The 19,880-nt window shown below is 47.2% G+C and overlaps 1 protein-coding gene across 3 annotated transcripts in view; it reads right to left on the bottom strand.

Moving 5' to 3' along the window:
* Positions 1-19,880, bottom strand: part of SCAMP4 (secretory carrier membrane protein 4) — a 121,193-nt gene that overhangs the window by 40,939 nt on the left and 60,374 nt on the right. The window lies entirely within an intron of this gene.

Below are 19,880 nucleotides of genomic sequence, written 5' to 3'. Positions count from 1 at the left end.
GCAGTACCGGGCCCCAACTGGCGGTGTTGGAGCCCGGGGTCAGCAGGAGGAGGAGAGGGAGCAGAGTGTAGGCCGAAGCCTGCACTGGCGGCAGCTTTGGGTCTGTTGTGCCTGCGTGGCTGTTGCAGGACACGTTGCCGGCTGCACAGCAGGGGAACAGCTGGCGGTGCTGAACCCCACTGACACATTGGCGAGGTGTTTTTCTCTGTGCAGCTAGCAGTACCGGGCCCCAACTGGCGGTGTTGGAGCCTGGGCTCTGCAGGGGGAGCAGAGTGTAGGCCGAAGCCTAATCGAACCAATTTCAAAGGTAACCTTTAACCCCCCCTCAGGGGTTACAAAGTAGAAGAGCCACAGCTTATGCAGCAGTAGTGGTGCACAAGTCAAAGGTTGCTCTTTTAATTTGGCTCCTTGCACACGCTGAATGGAACACGTATAACATTTAGCCCTTTATACAGTCAAACTGTGTTGGAGGCGCGAGTTCCCTTTGTAATGAGACGCAGCACAGATGTCAAGAATCCCACCTTGGTGCTGGGTGCAGCCTCCTGAGCGTTGTTATTTGCTGTATAGGAGTCTGCGCTGTCGTGTTATCCCCTGGCCTAGCGCTGTTAGCGCTGCCCATCTTCTGACCTCATTTAATGTTGGCTGGTGCGGTTCGCGATGCCCATGAATCACAGCCCCGCAGTGTATTGACATAGTTAAAACACTGCGGGGCTGGGATTCATGGCCTGGCGCAGTACATATGTTCGCCTCTCGCTTGGGTTCTTACACCTGCTTCAGACTATGTGGCGTCAGCTGATCCCTTATCGCATGCCACGGCCATGAAGCCGCACAGTCTGAAGAAGGCGGAAGGAGATGAGGGACAGGCGAACTGATGCACTGCTCATGCCCATCAAACACACCCTCGCACTCCCAAGAAATAAGACACCGAGGGGCGTTGTGTGGGTCAGGGCGGCCGCAGAGGCGCAGGCAGCCAAACAATGATGCCAGAAGACGGGCAGCGCTACCAAGGGGGTTGCAGCGTGTCATTACAAAGGAAACTCACACCACCGGGACGGTTAAATGGTCACACAGAGGACACATTTTAGACGTGTTTTCCGTTCCACATGTGCGAGGAGAATACGTTTATGAGCCACCTTGCACACATGCAGCATTACCGCTGTACAAGGTGGCCTTAAAAACGTACAAACGCCTGGGGGAGGGGGGACAGGTTCCCTTCAATTTCAGTTCTGGTGTCTGCGTGGCTTTTGCAGGACACGATGCCGGCTGCACAGCAGGGGAACAGCTGGCGGTGCTGAACCCCACTGACACATTGGCGAGGTGTTTTTCTCTGTGCAGCTAGCACATCTGGGCCCCAACTGGCGGTGTTAGAGCCCAGGGTCAGCAGGAGGAGCAGGGGGAGCGGAGTGTAGGCCGAAGCCTGCACTGGAGCAAGTTGAAAGGAAACCTTTAACCCCCCCCCAGGCGTTTGTAGCTGGAAGAGCCATCGTGTACAGCACTAATGCTGGAAAAGGTAAACTTAGCTCTTTTAATTATGGTCCTTGCAGATGCTGAACCTAACACTTATGAAATGTGTCCCCTCACAGCGTTCAACCGTCCGGTAGGTGGAACTTTCCTTTGTCATGTGACGCAGCACAGCCGTCATTTTTACCCCCTTGTCGCCGTGCGCCGCCTCCTCAGCGTTGTTTGAATCTGTCCCGGAGCCTGCGCTGTTAGGTTACCCCTTGGCCATGCACACATTTTGCGCTGCCCGTCTTCTGACATCATTTGCTGTCAGGCTGGCTGCGCCTGTGCGGGTGCGCTGTCCGAGATTCAGCCTCGCGGTGTCGTCTAATGTAATCCCACCGCGGGCCTGGGATCCGTGTCCATGCGCAGTGCATATCCTCGCCTCTCACTCCCCTCCCTACGGCTTCTTAAGACTGTGCGGTGTCACGGCCGTGGCATGCTATTAGGGATCAGCTGACACCGAACAGTCTTTAGAAGCCGTAGGGAGGGGAGTGAGAGGCGAGGATATGCACTGCGCATGGACACGGATCCCAGGCCCGCGGTGGGATTACATTAGACGACACCGCGAGGCTGAATCTCGGACAGCGCACCCGCACAGGCGCAGCCAGCCTGACAGCAAATGATGTCAGAAGACGGGCAGCGCAAAATGTGTGCATGGCCAAGGGGTAACCTAACAGCGCAGGCTCCGGGACAGATTCAAACAACGCTGAGGAGGCGGCGCACGGCGACAAGGGGGTAAAAATGACGGCTGTGCTGCGTCACATGACAAAGGAAAGTTCCACCTACCGGACGGTTGAACGCTGTGAGGGGACACATTTCATAAGTGTTAGGTTCAGCATCTGCAAGGAGCACCACGAAAAGAGGCACTTTTTCCCTTTGCATCATTACTGCTGCACAAGGTGGCTCCTTCAGTAACAAACGCCTGGGGGGGGGGGGGGGACAGGTTCCCTTAAATTTAACTTGTTGTGCCTGCGTGGCGGTCGCAGTACACGTTGCCGTATACACAGCAGGGGAACAGCTGGCGGTGCTGAACCCCACTAACACATTGGCGAGGTGTTTGGCTCTGTGCGTACAGCACTTCTGGACGGCAACTGGCGGTGTTGGAGCCCAGGGACAGGTGGAGGAGGAGGAGGTTGGAGGAGGTAGGAGGGATTGCCACACACACAGCAGGGGAACAGCTGACGTTACTGAACCCCAATAACAGAGGAGGGACTGTTGACTGTGCGTACAGCACTTCTGGACGGCAACTGGCGGTGTTGGAGCCCAGGGACAGGTGGAGGAGGAGGAGGTTGGAGGAGGTAGGAGGGATTGCCACACACACAGCAGGGGAACAGCTGACGTTACTGAACCCCAATAACAGAGGAGGGACTGTTGACTGTGCGTACAGCACTTCTGGACGGCAACTGGCGGTGTTGGAGCCCAGGGACAGGTGGAGGAGGAGGAGGTTGGAGGAGGTAGGAGGGATTGCCACACACACAGCAGGGGAACAGCTGACGTTACTGAACCCCAATAACAGAGGAGGGACTGTTGACTGTGCGTACAGCACTTCTGGACGGCAACTGGCGGTGTTGGAGCCCAGGGACAGGTGGAGGAGGAGGAGGTTGGAGGAGGTAGGAGGGATTGCCACACACACAGCAGGGGAACAGCTGACGTTACTGAACCCCAATAACAGAGGAGGGACTGTTGACTGTGCGTACAGCACTTCTGGACGGCAACTGGCGGTGTTGGAGCCCAGGGACAGGTGGAGGAGGAGGAGGTTGGAGGAGGTAGGAGGGATTGCCACACACACAGCAGGGGAACAGCTGACGTTACTGAACCCCAATAACAGAGGAGGGACTGTTGACTGTGCGTACAGCACTTCTGGACGGCAACTGGCGGTGTTGGAGCCCAGGGACAGGTGGAGGAGGAGGAGGTTGGAGGAGGTAGGAGGGATTGCCACACACACAGCAGGGGAACAGCTGACGTTACTGAACCCCAATAACAGAGGAGGGACTGTTGACTGTGCGTACAGCACTTCTGGACGGCAACTGGCGGTGTTGGAGCCCAGGGACAGGTGGAAAAGCAGAGGAACACAATGTAGGCCGAAGCCTGAGAAAGTCGAAAGGGAACCTTTAACCCCCCCCAAGGCGTTTGTAGCTGAAAGAGCCAGCTTGTGCAGCACAAAAGATGCAAAAGGAAAAGGTGGCTCTTTTCATCATGCTCCTTGCAAACACAGAACTAAACACTTATAAAATGTGTCCCCTGCAACCGTAAAACCGTCCCGGAGGTGGGACTTTCCTTCGTAATGTGACGCAGCACAGCCGTCATTCCTACCCCCCCGGCGCCGCGCACCGGCTCCTCAGCGTTGTTTTATTCCGTCCCGGAGCCTGCGCTGTTATGTTATCCCGTGGCCAGGCACACTTAGCGCTGCCCGTCTTCTGGCATCATTTGGTGTCAGGATGGCTGCGCCTGTGCGGCCGCGCTGGCAGAGAGCCCGCCTCGCAGTGTCTTCTGATTTAATCCCACTGGGGGCCTGGGATCCATGGACATGCGCAGTGCATATCCTCGCCTCTCACTCCCCTCCCTACGGCTTCTTAAGACTGTGCGGTGTCACGGCCGTGGCATGCTATTAGGGACCAGCTGACACCGAACAGTCTGAAGAAGCCATAGGGAAATGAGTGAGAGGTGGAGGTTCAGATATGCACTGCGCATGTCCATGGATCCCAGGCCCCCAGTGGGATTAAATCAGAAGACACTGCGAGGCGGGCTCTCTGCCAGCACGGCCGCACAGGCGCAGCCATCCTGACACCAAATGATGCCAGAAGACGGGCAGCGCTAAGTGTGCCTGGCCACGGGATAACATAACAGCGCAGGCTCCGGCGGGACGGAATAAAACAACGCTGAGGAGCCGGTGCGCGGCGCCGTGGGGGTAGGAATGACGGCTGTGCTGCGTCACATTACGAAGGAAAGTCCCACCTCCGGGACGGTTTTACGGTATCAGTGGACACATTTTATAAGTGTTAAGTTCTGCGTGTGCAAGGAGCTAAACAAAAATAGCTACCTTTTCCTTGTGCAGCATTACTGCTGCACAAGGTGGCTCTTTCAGTAACAAACGCCTTGGGGGGGGGGGGACAGATTCCCTTACATTTCAGTTGTTGTGTCAGCGTGGCGGTCGCATGACACATTGCCGGCTACACAGCTGGGGATCAGCTGACGTTACTGAAACCCAATAACACTGGGTCGTATGTTTTGACTGTGCAGACGGCACTTCTGAGCCTCAACTGGCGGTGTTGGAGCACAGGAATTTAAGTTCAGGTGGTAGAAAGATGAACACAACAGGAGACCTGGATAACGTATACAGTGACCTAATTATTTAATCAGGAGGAGGAGTGGCAAATTCCTGCGAGATCCAGGCCTTGTTCATTTTCAGGAAAGTAAGCCGGTCAACGTTATCGGAGGATAGTCGCATGCGACGGTCAGTTAGTACACCACCTGCAGCACTAAAGACACGTTCCGATAATACACTGGCCGCAGGGCAAGACAGCACCTCCAATGCATACTGGCTTAGCTCTGGCCATGTATCCAGCTTTGAGACCCAAAACTTGAAAGGGGAAGAGCCGTCTGGGAGTACAGCAAGAGGGCAAGACATGTAGTCTGTCACCATCTGACGGAACCGTTGCCTCCTGCTGACTGGAGCCGTCTGTGATGGTGTAGACTTTTGTGGGGGGCACAGAAAACTGTGCCACAGTTGGGCCATACTGGTCTTGCCTTGGGCAGAGGCACTGCTTCTGCTCCCTCTTTGTGCAGAGCCTCCTCCACTGCCTGGACGCACTGAGCTGCTTTGTAATGCACTAGCAGCACTTCTCTCAGTTGGAATGGAGAAGATGATGGAATTGACCAGTGTGTCTTGGTACTCCCGCATTTTTCGCTCCCGGTTCAACGGTGTGATGAGGCTTTCTACGTTGTCCCGGTAGCGAGGATCGAGGAGGGTGAACACCCAATAATCAGACATGTTGAGAATGTGGGCGATGCGGCGGTCGTTTCTCAGGCACTGCAGCATGTAATCCACCATGTGCTGCAGACTGCCAACTGCCCAAGAAACGCTGTCCCCTGCTGGAGGCGTGATCTCTGCCCGCTCGTCATCACCCCACCCTCGCTGTACACACTGAGTACTGGACAATTCGGTAACTCCCTCCTCTGGACGGACGTCTTCCTCCTCCATTGACTCCTCCTCATCCTCCTCACAAACTGTCCCCTGCCTACGCGTTTGTGAGGAACCACGTGGCGCTGACTGTCCAGAAGATGATGGAAATGGTGAATCCTCATCCTCCACCTCTTCCACAACATCATCCCTTAGCGCTTGCAGTGATTTTTCAAGCAGGCAGATAAGGGGGACAGTCATGCTGACTAGTGCATCATCTGCACTCGCCATCCGCGTGGAATAATCAAAGGGACGCAAAACCTGGCAGACGTCATTCATAGTGGCCCACTCTGTGGTTGTGAAGTCTGTACGGCGCTGACTGCGACTTTTTTGCGCCTGAAGCAGCTGGTACTCCATTACAGCTTGCTGCTGCTCACACAACCGCTCCAACATATGTAACGTGGAATTCCACCTGGTAGGTAGGTCACATATGATGCGATGTTCCGGCAGGCGGTGTCGGCGCTGCAGAGCCGCAATGCGCGCTTTTGCCGTGCTGGAACGCCGCAAGTGAGCACACTCTAGGCGGACCTTGTGCAGCAGTGCATCAAGATCCGGATAGTCCCTCAAAAAGCTCTGCACGACCAAATTGAGCACATGTGCCAGACATGGGATGTGAGTGAGGTTGCCGAGGCCCAGAGCTGCCACCAGATTTCGGCCATTATCACACACTACCATGCCTGGCTGGAGATTCGCTGGCACAAACCACACATCGCTCTCCTGCTTGATGGCATTCCAGAGCTCCTGCGCTGTGTGGCTACGATTCCCCAAAAAAATTAATTTCAAGACGGCCTGTTGACGTTTGGCCACGGCTGTGCTCATGTCGGTCGTAACAGGTACACGTTCATCACGGGTCCATGTGGAGGTGGACTGTGACGGCTCCTGCAGCGATGATTCTGAGGAACTGGTGTAAGAGGAGGAGTCAATGCGTACAGAATGGATTCCTGCAATCCTTGGAGTGGGCAGGACACGTCCTGCGCCACTCGCACGGTCTGTACCCGGCTCAACGACATTAACCCAATGGGCAGTGAGGGAAAGGTATCGCCCCTGTCCATGTTGACTGGTCCACGCATCGGTGGTGAGGTGGACCTTGCTACTGACGGCGTTCAGAAGCGCGTGTTTTATGTGTCCCTCCACATGCTTGTGCAGGGCAGGGACGGCTTGCCTGCTGAAGTAAAAGCGGCTGGGCACATTGTACTGTGGGACTGCCAATGACATCAAGTCACGGAAGCTGTCAGTCTCCACCAGCCTGAATGACAGCATTTCCAGTGACAGCAGTTTGGCAATGCCTGCAGTCAGAGCCTGTGCTCGTGGGTGGTATGACGAGAAAGGCCGCCTTTTCTCCCATGCCTGTACTACCGATGGCTGTAGACTGGGCTGGGAGTGTGTGGATGACTGGGAAAGTGGTGCTGCGGGTGGAATTACAGCGGGTCTCTGGACAACAGGGCCAGAGGTTCTTCCACGGCGATCCTGGGAGGAAGCCGAACCAGCTGCGTGTGAGCTAGAGGAAGAGGCAACACGAGCTGAAGAGGTGGTAGCTGCTGCTGTTGGTTGGCCTACCTCTTCAGTGTGTTTTTCTAACTCCGCCGGGTGCCTGTTGCGCACATGTTTCCACATGTTGGAGGTATTGAGGTTGCTGACATTTCGACCTCTTTTGACTTTTTGATGACACACGTTGCATCTGACATAGCAAATGTCATCTGCAACTGTGTCAAAAAAGGACCAGGCACTGCAAGTCTTGGGAGCGCCCTTTTTGGCTTTTGGAAGAGACATGCTCCTAACGGGTGCCAAAGCGGAGGCTGCAGGATCCGCAGTCTTCCCCCTCCCTCTCCCTCTTTGGGCCGTACGGGGAATCTCTTCCTCAGAGCTGCTCCCACCACCTTCCTGTCCCTCACGCCAAGATGGGTCGAGGACCTCATCATCTACACTACCCTCTGCCCCCAACTGCTCCTCCTGGGTAGTCTCAGCAGCAGAGCACGCACCAGTAAGTGGCACCTGAGTGTCATCATCAGCTGATGCGGCCTGCGATGTGGTGACCGGAGCCACTGGCCCACCCGCCTCTTCAGAGGAAGACAGAAAAAGCTGTTGGGCATCACTGCACCCTGCCTCTTCTTCCATTTCTCCAATGCTGCTTGGCTGGCCCCCTGTTTCCAAGCCAAGAGATTCAGAGAACAGAAGTAGAGACGGCTCCTGTCCTGGGCTCTCTGTCTGCCTGGGCAATTTGGCAGGTGGTGAAGAGACAGATGGCTGCTCTCCAGTGCTCTGTGTCTGAGAGGATGTGGCACTAATGGAAGTTGATGCATTAGCTGCCATCCATCCGACAACAGCTTCAATTTGGTCTTGACGCAGCAGCGGTGTACGGCGCTCTGACACAAAGCTGCGCATGAACGACTGTTGCCTGGTGAAAGTGGGTGCTGATGAGTCACCGGTGCCCGCAGCAGGCACAGAATCCCCACGTCCCCTCCCTGCTCCGCGCCCACGCCCACGCCCACGTGCCTTACTCACTGCCTTCTTCATCTTGGTTGACTGATAAAGATAAGCAGAAAAGTACTAACGGATTTGTGTGCTTATTCCTGAGCAACTCCTCCTAACAGGTATAAGAAACACTAATTTTCTAAAGTGTGGACTAGACTTTAATATGAGCTAATGTGGCCTACAGAAATGTAAAGTGGTGTAACTGGTGTGTTTGGTGAATTTTATTATTTATTTCTTTTTTGGGGGCTGAACTGACAACAGATAGAGCTGCAGTCACACAGAGACCGTGCAGACAGACGTAAACGGCGCTGCAAGGCCCAAAAACCCTCCTCTACGTTATCCTATGTAGTGTTTTTCCACAAATTAGCTGGAGACGGGTGGAAAGACACTAATAGGATTTTTTTAAATTAATTAGCAGCAGACTACACTACTTGAAAAAAAATTAAAATTGATTTGGCGGTATGACGCAGTGAACAACCCTGAGCTGGAGACAACCAGGCTACGGCTGCTCACAGACTACAGGGCGAGCTGCAGTCACACGGAGACCGTGCAGACAGCCGTAAACGGCGCTGCAAGGCCCAAAAACCCTCCTCTACTTTATCCTATGTAGTGTTTTTCCACAAATTAGCTGGAGACGGGTGGAAAGACACTAATAGGATTTTTTTAAATTAATTAGCAGCAGACTACACTACTTGAAAAAAAATTAAAATTGATTTGGCGGTATGACGCAGTGAACAACCCTGAGCTGGAGACAACCAGGCTACGGCTGCTCACAGACTACAGGGCGAGCTGCAGTCACACGGAGACCGTGCAGACAGCCGTAAACGGCGCTGCAAGGCCCAAAAACCCTCCTCTACTTTATCCTATGTAGTGTTTTTCCACAAATTAGCTGGAGACGGGTGGAAAGACACTAATAGGATTTTTTTAAATTAATTAGCAGCAGACTACACTACTTGAAAAAAAATTAAAATTGATTTGGCGGTATGACGCAGTGAACAACCCTGAGCTGGAGACAACCAGGCTACGGCTGCTCACAGACTACAGGGCGAGCTGCAGTCACACGGAGACCGTGCAGACAGCCGTAAACGGCGCTGCAAGGCACAAAAACCCTCCTCTACTTTATCCTATGTAGTGTTTTTCCACAAATTAGCTGGAGACGGGTGGAAAGACACTAATAGGATTTTTTTAAATTAATTAGCAGCAGACTACACTACTTGAAAAAAAATTAAAATTGATTTGGCGGTATGACGCAGTGAACAACCCTGAGCTGCAGACAACCAGGCTACGGCTGCTCACAGACTACAGGGCGAGCTGCAGTCACACGGAGACCGTGCAGACAGCCGTAAACGGCGCTGCAAGGCCCAAAAACCCTCCTCTACTTTATCCTATGTAGTGTTTTTCCACAAATTAGCTGGAGACGGGTGGAAAGACACTAATAGGATTTTTTTGAATAAATTAGCAGCAGACTACACTACTTGAAAAAAAAAAAAAAAAAAAAAAAAGAACAGTATGAGGCAATGAACCACCCTCCCTGAACTGAATACAACCAGCTATGGATGGCCTATGTGGCTGCACTCAGACTAGAGAGTGGGCTGCACTCACACACACACACACACACACAGACCTTGCAGATCGCTGTGAAAACAGCGCTACAAGGCAAAAGCAAGGTGAATAGTAGGTGAACACAGCGGTTGCTAAATTAGCCTTTGGAAAGCACAAAGAAGCAAATCGCTATCTCTAAACTGTCCCTCAGTCAGCAAACAGCGTCCTGTCACTAACTGAATTCACAGCAGAGTGATCGCAAAATGGCGCCAGCGACTTTTAAACTGCATCATGACATCATTTCAGCAGCCAATCACAGCCTTGCCAGTAGTTTCATGCCCTCCATGCTAAACAGGATGTGCCCACACTTGGAATCATTCTCATTGGCTGAATTTCGGAATTTTGAATCTGGGAACTTCCGATTCCGGTATCCGATACGCGGCAAGTATCGGAATCCCGGTATCGGAATTCCGATACCGCAAGTATCGGCCGATACCCGATACTTGCGGTATCGGAATGCTCAACACTACTCAGCAGTGCTCACTGGGACCTTCAGAAGTTTAGAAATTCTTCTATAACCAATGCCATCAATATGTTTTGCTACCATAAGGTTGCAAGGGTCTTGAGACCGCTCGCAGGTTTTATCCATCACCTTTTATATAGGCCATCAGTTGAATCAGCTGATAATTTTCACTAAGTGGCAGGATTGCTTTCTTATTACTGATAGATTTCAGCTGCTGTCATGACTTTCCATGGCTTTTTGCATCTCTCTTTCTATGTGTTCAATTCTTTTAACCTGGGTAATTTCTCATTATTACACATAATTTATGGACATCTATTGCATGTTTTGATTTATTTGCCTGTGTGGATTGGATCGGTTGTTACGGACAGCTGGTGAGAATTTCATGTCAATAGCACCTTTAGAAATATATTTAGTTAGAAAATTGGTGACGTGTTCAACACATTTCACCAGTTGTATTCTAAAGAGATGGGCATGTGGCATTGTCACACTTACAGTCCTCATTAAACACTTGTCAATTAATCATTCCACATAGAGAGAGGAAGTAACCCAGTTGGGAAATGGAGATGTAACGATCAGATAAAAGGCAGTCAATTGCAATCAAGGATCATGCCATTGGGGGATAGAGTCCAAAACATCTCTTTTTTTTTAAATCTCAACCAGGGCTGTGGAGTCGGAGTCGTGGAGTCGGAGCCCATTTTGGTGAAGTCGAATTCATGGAAATTGAGGAGTCGGAGGCTTGGCTTACTGACTCCACAGCCCTGGCCTCAACAGTCTGTCACCGCCATGTCTCAATGTCAGTACCTCATCAATAACTTGATATTTCAATTGTGAGACCCTATGTCCAGTTTTTATGAAATGTTTTGCAAGCGGGAAATCTAGATGTAGGTGACAGACTGTTGAGAGTTAAGAAAAGGGAGATATTATGGGGACTTTATACCCCAGTGGTATGAACTTTGAGTCTAACTTACTGCCCTTTATCTAATCATTACATCTCCATTTACCAACATTATTATTTCCTCTCTCTATGGAATGATTCATTACCAAGTGTTTAATGGGGACTGTGAGAATGACAATGCCACATACCCAACCCTCTAAAATATATTCTGTGTTTGGGATTTGTAATGCGTTATTGTACATTGATATCTGCCACATTGTCCCATGTATGAAACTTCAGGGAGCTTTTTACCTCTTAACGTAATTGACATAGCTTTGGGACATTCTATACTTAACCCCCGGGGTCATTTTCCACTTTTGTTTTTTGCTCCCCTTCTTCACAGAGCTATAATGGCCGTGTGAGGGCTTGTTTTTTGCAGGACGACTTTTCCTTTTGAACGACACCATTAGTTAACATATCCTGTACTGGAAAATGAGAAAAAAAATCCAAATTCTGTGACATTGCAAAAAAAATGCAATCCCACAGTTGTATTTTTTTTTTTTTTTACCATATTCACTAATGCTAAAACTGACCTGCCATTATGATTCTCCAGGTCATTACGAGTTCATAGACACCTAACATGTCTAGGTTCTTTATTATCTAAGTGGTGAAAAAAAATTCCAAAGTTTGTTAAAATTAAAAAAAATGAATAAAGTGCGCCATTTTCCGATACCCTTAGCATCTCCAGTTTTCGTGATCTTGGGTTAAGTGAGGGCTTAGGCTTCTTTCACACTAGCGTCGGGCTCGGTCCGTCGCAGTGCGTCGGGCCGAGGTCCCCGACGCTAGCGTTGTCTCCGCCGCACAACGGGGGCAGCGGATGCATTTTTCCAGCGCATCCGCTGCCCCATTGTGAGGTGCGGGGAAGCGCGGGGCGGTGGGGGCGGAGTTCCGGCCGCGCATGCGCGGTCGGAAAAAGCGGACCGTCGGAAGCAAAAAACGTTACATGTAACGTTTTTTGCTCCCGACGGTCCGCCACAACACGGCGCAACCGTCGTACGACGGTTGCGACGAGTGTCAATGCGTCGCTTAATGTTAATCAATGGTGAAAAAACGCATCCTGCAAGCACTTTGGCAGGATGCGTTTTTTCAGCAAAACGACGCATTTGCGACGTATTGCAGTTAACGCTAGTGTGAAAGTAGCCTTAGTTTACGCGTGCCGAGCTGATATTTTTAATTAGACCATTTTGGTGCAGATACGATCTTTTGATCGCACATTATTGCATTTTAATGCAATGTTGCAGCGACAAAAAAAAAACGCAATTCTCCCGGTTTTATTTTTTTTCCTCGTTACGCCGTTTACTGATCGGGTTAATTCTTTTTTTATATTGATAGATCGGGTAATTCTGAAAGCAGCGATACCAAATATATGTATGTTTGATTTTTTTTTTTTAATTGTTTTATTTTGAATATATTTAATATTTGATTTTTTTGTAATTGTTTTATTTTGAATATATTTAATATTTTTAAAAACATTTTTTTTTTACTTTTGGCATGCTTCAATAGTCTCCATGGGACACTAGAAGCTGCCATAATCTGATCGGCTCTGCTACATACAGGCGGAAAGGTGCGGGCTCAGCTCAGGAGCCGCACCAAACAGAGGGAGTCCAACATCAGCGTACTATTACGCCCGATGTCAGAAAGCAGTTAAAGGGATATTCCCATCTCCAAGATCCTATCCCAATACACAGTAGATGTAGTAGTAATAATAATATTAGCAAATATCTCCAATTAGAAATGATCTATAGTTCTTCCAATTTGCTATGTCGCTTACCACATGTGCAGGGCATTGCACAAGCTTAGATCTACATGGTTACAACCACTTACAGCTAACTAACTGTCACTATATGAGTGGTTTTACCCTTGGATACCTAAGCTTGCACATGGGTTAAGCGACATAGCACATCAGAAGAACTATACTACATGACTGATTGGAGATATTTGGCAATATTATTATTACAACTATTACATATTGGGATACGATCTTGGAGATGGGAATATATGTTAATTAGTGTGTTTTTTAAATACCTATCGCTTATGTCCATTACATAAATTATAATTTTCTTTTGTCTATATTCTTTCTCCTTGGATCCTCGCCGTCATCCCTATGCACTAATGACGATTTGATCACGTGAGAGACTAAACCTCTGGCAATTCACATGAATGCTGTCATATGACCCCCCTGATTGTGACATCGCCCGCTGTTCCTCCACGCCGTCCACCTGCTGTGGTGAGCTGATAACGTAGCAATCCAGTCTACCTGCTTGTAAAGCCCACATTGCTGATACAAATACCGCACTGAACTTCACACACCTAATGCACGTAGACGATACTTGGGACTTATTGATGGATCTGTCAAAACAGATTTGTATCTGGTTACATTCAATTGTATTGGATCTGTGGCATGTTATATATGGTATGCCCCTATGGATTCTCTTTACATTCTCCTATACAGAAAGTTTATGTGTATATATGAAGGAAAAAAGAGGGTGAGAGTGGAGGCAATTCATACCTCTAGGTTGTTTGCTATCTAAATTTAATATCCAGTATGTCTCCCGTAACATAGGGCAGTTTTGCCAACTGCCTCCTCTCAGGGAATAATGGACCTTTTCTATTCCCAAAAAATCTGAAGTGTGACAGATCACCGTTGTGTTCAGAAACAATGCTTTCGGCACCAGAATAGGAATTATTATTTTTTTCACAATATTGTTTACATGTTCAGAAATTCTTTGTTTTAATTTTCTTATAGTGCATCTTATATACTGCACCCTGCATAAATTGCAAAAGATAGCATACACGAGGTGAGGAGTATCACAGTTAACAAAATCATCAACATGATGTATGTCTCCTTGAGATGAAAAACACATTTTTGTTTTGCCTGCAGCAAAGACGCACATATTGCATGTTTCCACAACATTTAACCCCTTAGTGACAGAGCCAATTTTGTACTTAATGACCAGGCCAATTTTTACAATTCTGTCCACTGTCCCTTTATGAGGTTATAACTCTGGAACGCTTCAGCAGATCCCACTGATTCTGAGAATATTTTTTCGTGACATATTGTACTTCATGTTAGTGGTAAAATTTATTCGATATGACTTGATATTTATGAAAAAAATGTAAATTTGGCAATTTTCAAAATTTAATATTTGTGCGCTTAAATCAGAGAGTCATATCGCACAAAACAGTTAATAAATAACATTTCCCACATGTCTACTTTACATCAGCGCAATATTGGAAACAATTTTATTTTGTTAGGACTTTAGGACTTATAAGGGTTAAAAGTTGACCAGCGATTTCTCATTTTTCCAGCTAAATTTACAAAACCATTTTTTAGGGAACACCTCACATTTGAAGTGAGTGTGGGGGGTCGATATAACAGAAAATACCCCAAAATTTACAACATTCAAAAAACTGCACCCTTCAAGGTGCGCAAAACCACATTCAAGAAGTTTATTAACCCTTCAGGTGCTTCATGACAACTAAAGCAATGTGGAAGGAAAAAATTAACATTTGACTTTTTTCACAAAAAATTTACTTTGGAATCAAACTTTTTTTATTTTCACAATGGTATCAGGAGAAAACAGACCACAAAATTTGTTGTGCGATTTCTCCTGAGTATGCCGATACCCTGTATGTGGGGGAAAGACACTATTTGACTGCATGGCAGGGCTCAGAAAGAAGCTTCTGTTTGACTTTTTGAACGCAAAATTGGCTGGAATCAATGGTGGGTGCAATGTCGCGTTTAGAGACCCCTTGATGTACCTAAACAGTGGAAACCCCCAATTCTAACTCCAACCCCAACACAGCCCTAATCCCAACCTTAACCCTAACACACCCAAAACCCCAACACCACAACCCTAACCCCAACCCTAATCCTAGCCCCACCCTAACCCTTGCTCTAACCCTAGTCCCAATACTAACCCTAGCACAACCCTAACCCTAGCTCTAACCCCAACCCTAACACAAAAAAATAAATGTTTCTAATTTTATTATTTTTACCTAATGGGGTGATAAAGGGGAATTTAATGTACTAATTTTTGTTTAATTTTGATCACTTTGATAGGGTCTATCACAGTGATCAAAATGAACCAATAGGAAAATTCTCCTATTGTTGCCAGGTGCCGGCCGGCAGATCTCTGCAGACGCACTGCACAGCACATGCTCCTGCCATTTTCTCCTGCCAGGCACCGAGGGCTGGGGGACATCACAGAGGAATGCAGGTGATGCCAGAGGTACAGGGGAGGCTCGGGGAACCCCATTTCTCTCTCCTTTGATGTGCTAGATCATATCAGAGGAGAGAGAAATGAATGGGAAATCTGACTTTTTTTTTTTTTACGCTCGGAGGCGCCATACCCTTATTTCTCAGCGCCCTTAAAAAGCGACGATGATGAATAAGTACCCTTAACTGCCGCCGTTAAAAGGCGTATCGGTGGTCATTAACCCCTTCAAGACGCAGCCCTTTTTTGTTTTTGCGTTTTCGTTTTTTGCTCCCCTCTTCCCAGAGCCATAAGTTTTTTATTTTTCCGTCAATATGGCCATGTGAGGGCTTATTTTTTGTGGGACGAGTTGTACTTTTGAACGACATCATTGGTTTTACCATGTCTTGTACTAGAAAACAGGAAAAAAGTTCCAAGTGTGGTGGAATTGCAAAAAAGTGCAATCCCACACTTGTTTTTTGTTTGGCTTTTTTGCTAGGTTCACTAAATGCTGAAACTGAACTGCCACTGTGATCAGGTCATTACGAGTTCATAGACACCAAACATGTCTATGTTGTTTTTTATTTAAGTGGTGAAAAAAAATTCAAAACTTTGCTAAAAAATAAAAATAAAAAATTGCGCCATTTTCCGATACCCTTAGCATCTCCATTTTTCGTGATCTGGGGTCAGGTGAGGGCTTATTTTTTGCTGAGCTGACGTTTTTAATGATACCACTTTTGTGCAGATACGCTCTTTTGATCGCTCGTTATTGCATTTTAATGCAATGTCGCGGCGACCAAAAAAACATAATTCTGGTGTTTCATTTTTTTTTCTCGCTACGCTGTTTAGCGATCAGGTTAATGCTTTTTTTTTATTGATATATCGGGCGATTCTGAACGCGGCCATACCAAATATGTGTATGTTTGATTTTTTTTTTATTGTTTTATTTTGGATGGGGCAAAAGGGGGTGATTTCAACTTTTATATTTTTTTTATTTTTTTCATATTTTTTAAAACATTTTTTTTTTACTTTTGTCATGCTTCAATAGCCTCCATGGGAGGCTAGAAGCTGGCATAGCCTGATCAGCTCTGCTACATAGCAGCGATCATCAGATGTAGCTGAATTGCAGGCTTGCTATGAGCGCCGACCACAGGGTGGCGCTCAAAGCAAGCCAGCATCAGTAACCATTGAGGTCTCAAGGAGACCTCTGGTTACTATGCCGATGCATCGTTGACCCCCGATCATGTGACGGGGGTAGATGATGCGCTCATTTCCGGCCGCGCGGCCGAAAGCGGTAGTTAAATGCCGCTGTCAACGTTTGACAGCGACATTTAACTGGTTAATAGTGGCAGGTGGATCGCGGTTCCACCTGCTGCTATTGCGCGCACATGTCAACTGTACAAAACAGCTGACATGTCGCGACTTTGATGTGGGCTCACCGCCGGAGCCCACATCAAAGGGGGAGACACAACATGCGCCGTACAAGTACGGGTCATATCGTGAAGGGTTTAAGGGGTTGAAAAAAAACCTTTTGGTTTCAAACAACTTGTTTCAACCTGGAACAAACTAGGCCAAAGCATGTTGCCTAGAGTATGTCCCCTCTTTGCCACAAATCTACAACCCTGAGAAATAATTTTACAAAATATGTCATCTTAATTTATAACGGATGAGAAGATTTTTTTGTATGATTTTAGTGATTTGGTTATATTGTAGGCTACAAGATGTGGAAAAGGTGACGGTGCACTATTAGTATTTCCAGGAAAGGCATCTCTGGTATTAAATAAGATCTGATCTCTGGTTCTCTTTTGACTTTGTTTAACCCACTATGAATTGCACGATTGCCATAACCTCTTTCTCGTAATCTATGATAGACAATATTACTTTCTGCAGAAAAACGGTTCACATCCCCTATAGGGGATAGCTCTAGTGATATGATTTGAATTACAGCTTGTAGATTGTATGTACATTGCCACTGATGCGATCACCAACAAGACAAATGTCCAGACATGCAACATGATTTTATGGTGGGTTAGCTGTAAATCTCAAGTAGTAAATACAAAACAAATTTACAAAAAGAAGGTGTGGATGGAAAAAAGGTTAGAAGGATGGTAAATTAACTTTTCCTCCCACCAGGCCATATACAATATGGCCAGGGAAGGCAAGAATCTTGTGCCCATTGGTGCTCCAATTGTCTCCAAAATAAACTGGAATCAAAACTGTAATAATTGTGCTTCAATAAATAATACGCAAATTGTCTCTTCAGAGAGGAGGAAGAGGACTGGAACTCTAGTGCCACCTATAGGAAGTAGCAATCCTAAAAGTCAATATCCACTCTCTAACGAGCCTTGTCACATGACTTAGGATAAAAGCTAAAACCAAAATCTCAATTTGCAGACACTGTATTTCGGGGTACCACCCCTCGTCAGTGCAAAGTGTGAGATCTGGTTTGGCTGTGTGAGATGCGTCTGACCGGAATCAAAGGGGTAACGTTTCTCCTTGCAAAGATTGACATGTCAAGCCTCTTCACCTTGGCAAGTCAGGCTTGACACTCTAAGGCAGAAGTTCTAGATTCTAGAGTGCCACATCAGCTGGAGACATGGCACCCACTGGTTTTGCTTCCCATGGACTCCAATTCTTACAAGCGTGGCAAGCTCCAACCACCCCCATTTCTCTACTATATGCATATACAGTGGGTACGGAAAGTATTCAGACCCCTTTAAATTTTTCACTCTTTGTTTCATTGCAGCCATTTGGTAAATTCAAAAAAGTTCATTTTTTTTCTCATTAATGTACACTCTGCACCCCATCTTCACTGAAAAAAACCCAGAAATTTCGAAATTTTTGCAAATTTATTAAAAAAGAAAAACTGAAATATCACATGGTCATAAGTATTCAGAACCTTTGCTCAGACACTCATATTTAAGTCACATGCTGTCCATTTCTTTCTGATCCTCCTTGAGATGGTTCTACTCCTTCATTGGAGTCCAGCTATGTTTAATTAAACTGATAGGACTTGATTTGGAAAGGCACACAACTGTTTATGTAAGACCTCACAGCTCACAGTGCATGTCAGACCAAATGACAATCATGAGGTCAAAGGAACTGGCCAAGGAGCTCAGCGACAGAATTGTGGCAAGGCACAGATCTGGCCAAGGTTACAAAATAATTTCTGCAGTACTCAAGGTTCATAAGAGCATAGTGGCCTCCATAATCCTTAAACGGAAGAAGTTTGGGACCACCAGAAGTCTTCCTAGATCTGGCCGTCCAGCCAAACTGAGCAATCATGGGAGAAGAGCCTTGGTGAGAGAGGAGAAGAAGAACCCCAAGATCACTGTGGCTCAGCTCCAGAGATGCAGTAGGGAGATGGGAGAAAGTTCCACAAAGTCAACTATCACTGCAGCCCTCCACCAGTCAGGCCTTTATGGCAGAGTGGACCAACGGAAGCATCTCCTCAGTGCAAGACATATGAAAGCCCGCATAGAGTTTGCTAAAAAACACATGAAGGACTCCCAGACTATGAGAAATAAGATTATCTGGTCTGATAAGACAAAGAGACCAGGCACTGCTCATCACCTGCTCAATAAAATCCCAACATTGAAACATTGTGGTGGCAGCATCATGCTATTGGGGTGTTTTTCAGCTGCAGGGACAGGACGACTGGTTGCCATTGAAGGAAATATGAATGCGCCCAAGTACAGAGATATCTTGGATGAAAACCTCTTCCAAAGTGCTCTGGACCTCAGACTTGGCCGAAGGTTCACCTTCCAACAAGACAATGACCCTAAGCACACAGCTACAATAACAAAGGAGTGGCTTGAGAACCACTCTGTGACCGTTCTTGACTGGCCCAGCCACAGCCCTGACCTAAACCCAATTGAGCATCTCTGGAGAGACCTGAAAATGGCTGTCCACTAATGTTCACCATCCAACCTGACGGAACTGGAGAGGATCTGCAAGGAAGAATGGCAGAGGATCCCCAAATCCAGATGTGAAAAACTTGTTGCATTGTTCCCAAGAAAGGCTGTACTAGCTCAAAAGGGTGCTTCTACTCAATACAAAGGGTCTGAATACTTATGACAATGTGATATTTCAGTTTTTCTTTTTTAATAAAGTTGCAAAAATAACTACATTTCTGTTTTTTTCACTCAATATGGGGTGCAGAGTGCACATTAATGAGAAAAAAATGAACTTTTTTTGAATTTACCAAATTGCTGCAATGAAACAAAGAGTGAAAAATTTAAAGGGGTCTGAATACTTTCGGTACCCACTGTATATATTATAGTGATTTTAATACTGTTGTTTACTATGTGCACTAGATGGTTACAATGGCTGATGAGATGGGCTCAGAGGAGGAGAAACAGGTGGAGACCATTAACTTTGTTTTATATAAAACACTGTTTGTATGTCTGTGTATTGTGACTGTATTTTTAGGCCTGAGAAAAGCCACATGGTCAAACCAATGCCTTATTTTGTCTTTTTCTACTGTTTTTGACCTAATGGGAGGACTTGCACAATTTCAGACTGGTGCTT

This window comes from Ranitomeya variabilis, chromosome 1, assembly GCF_051348905.1.
Source record: "Ranitomeya variabilis isolate aRanVar5 chromosome 1, aRanVar5.hap1, whole genome shotgun sequence".
Taxonomy (NCBI): domain Eukaryota; kingdom Metazoa; phylum Chordata; class Amphibia; order Anura; family Dendrobatidae; genus Ranitomeya; species Ranitomeya variabilis.
Note: the sequence above shows the minus strand (reverse complement) of the source record. Positions and strands in the feature narration are given on the sequence as shown.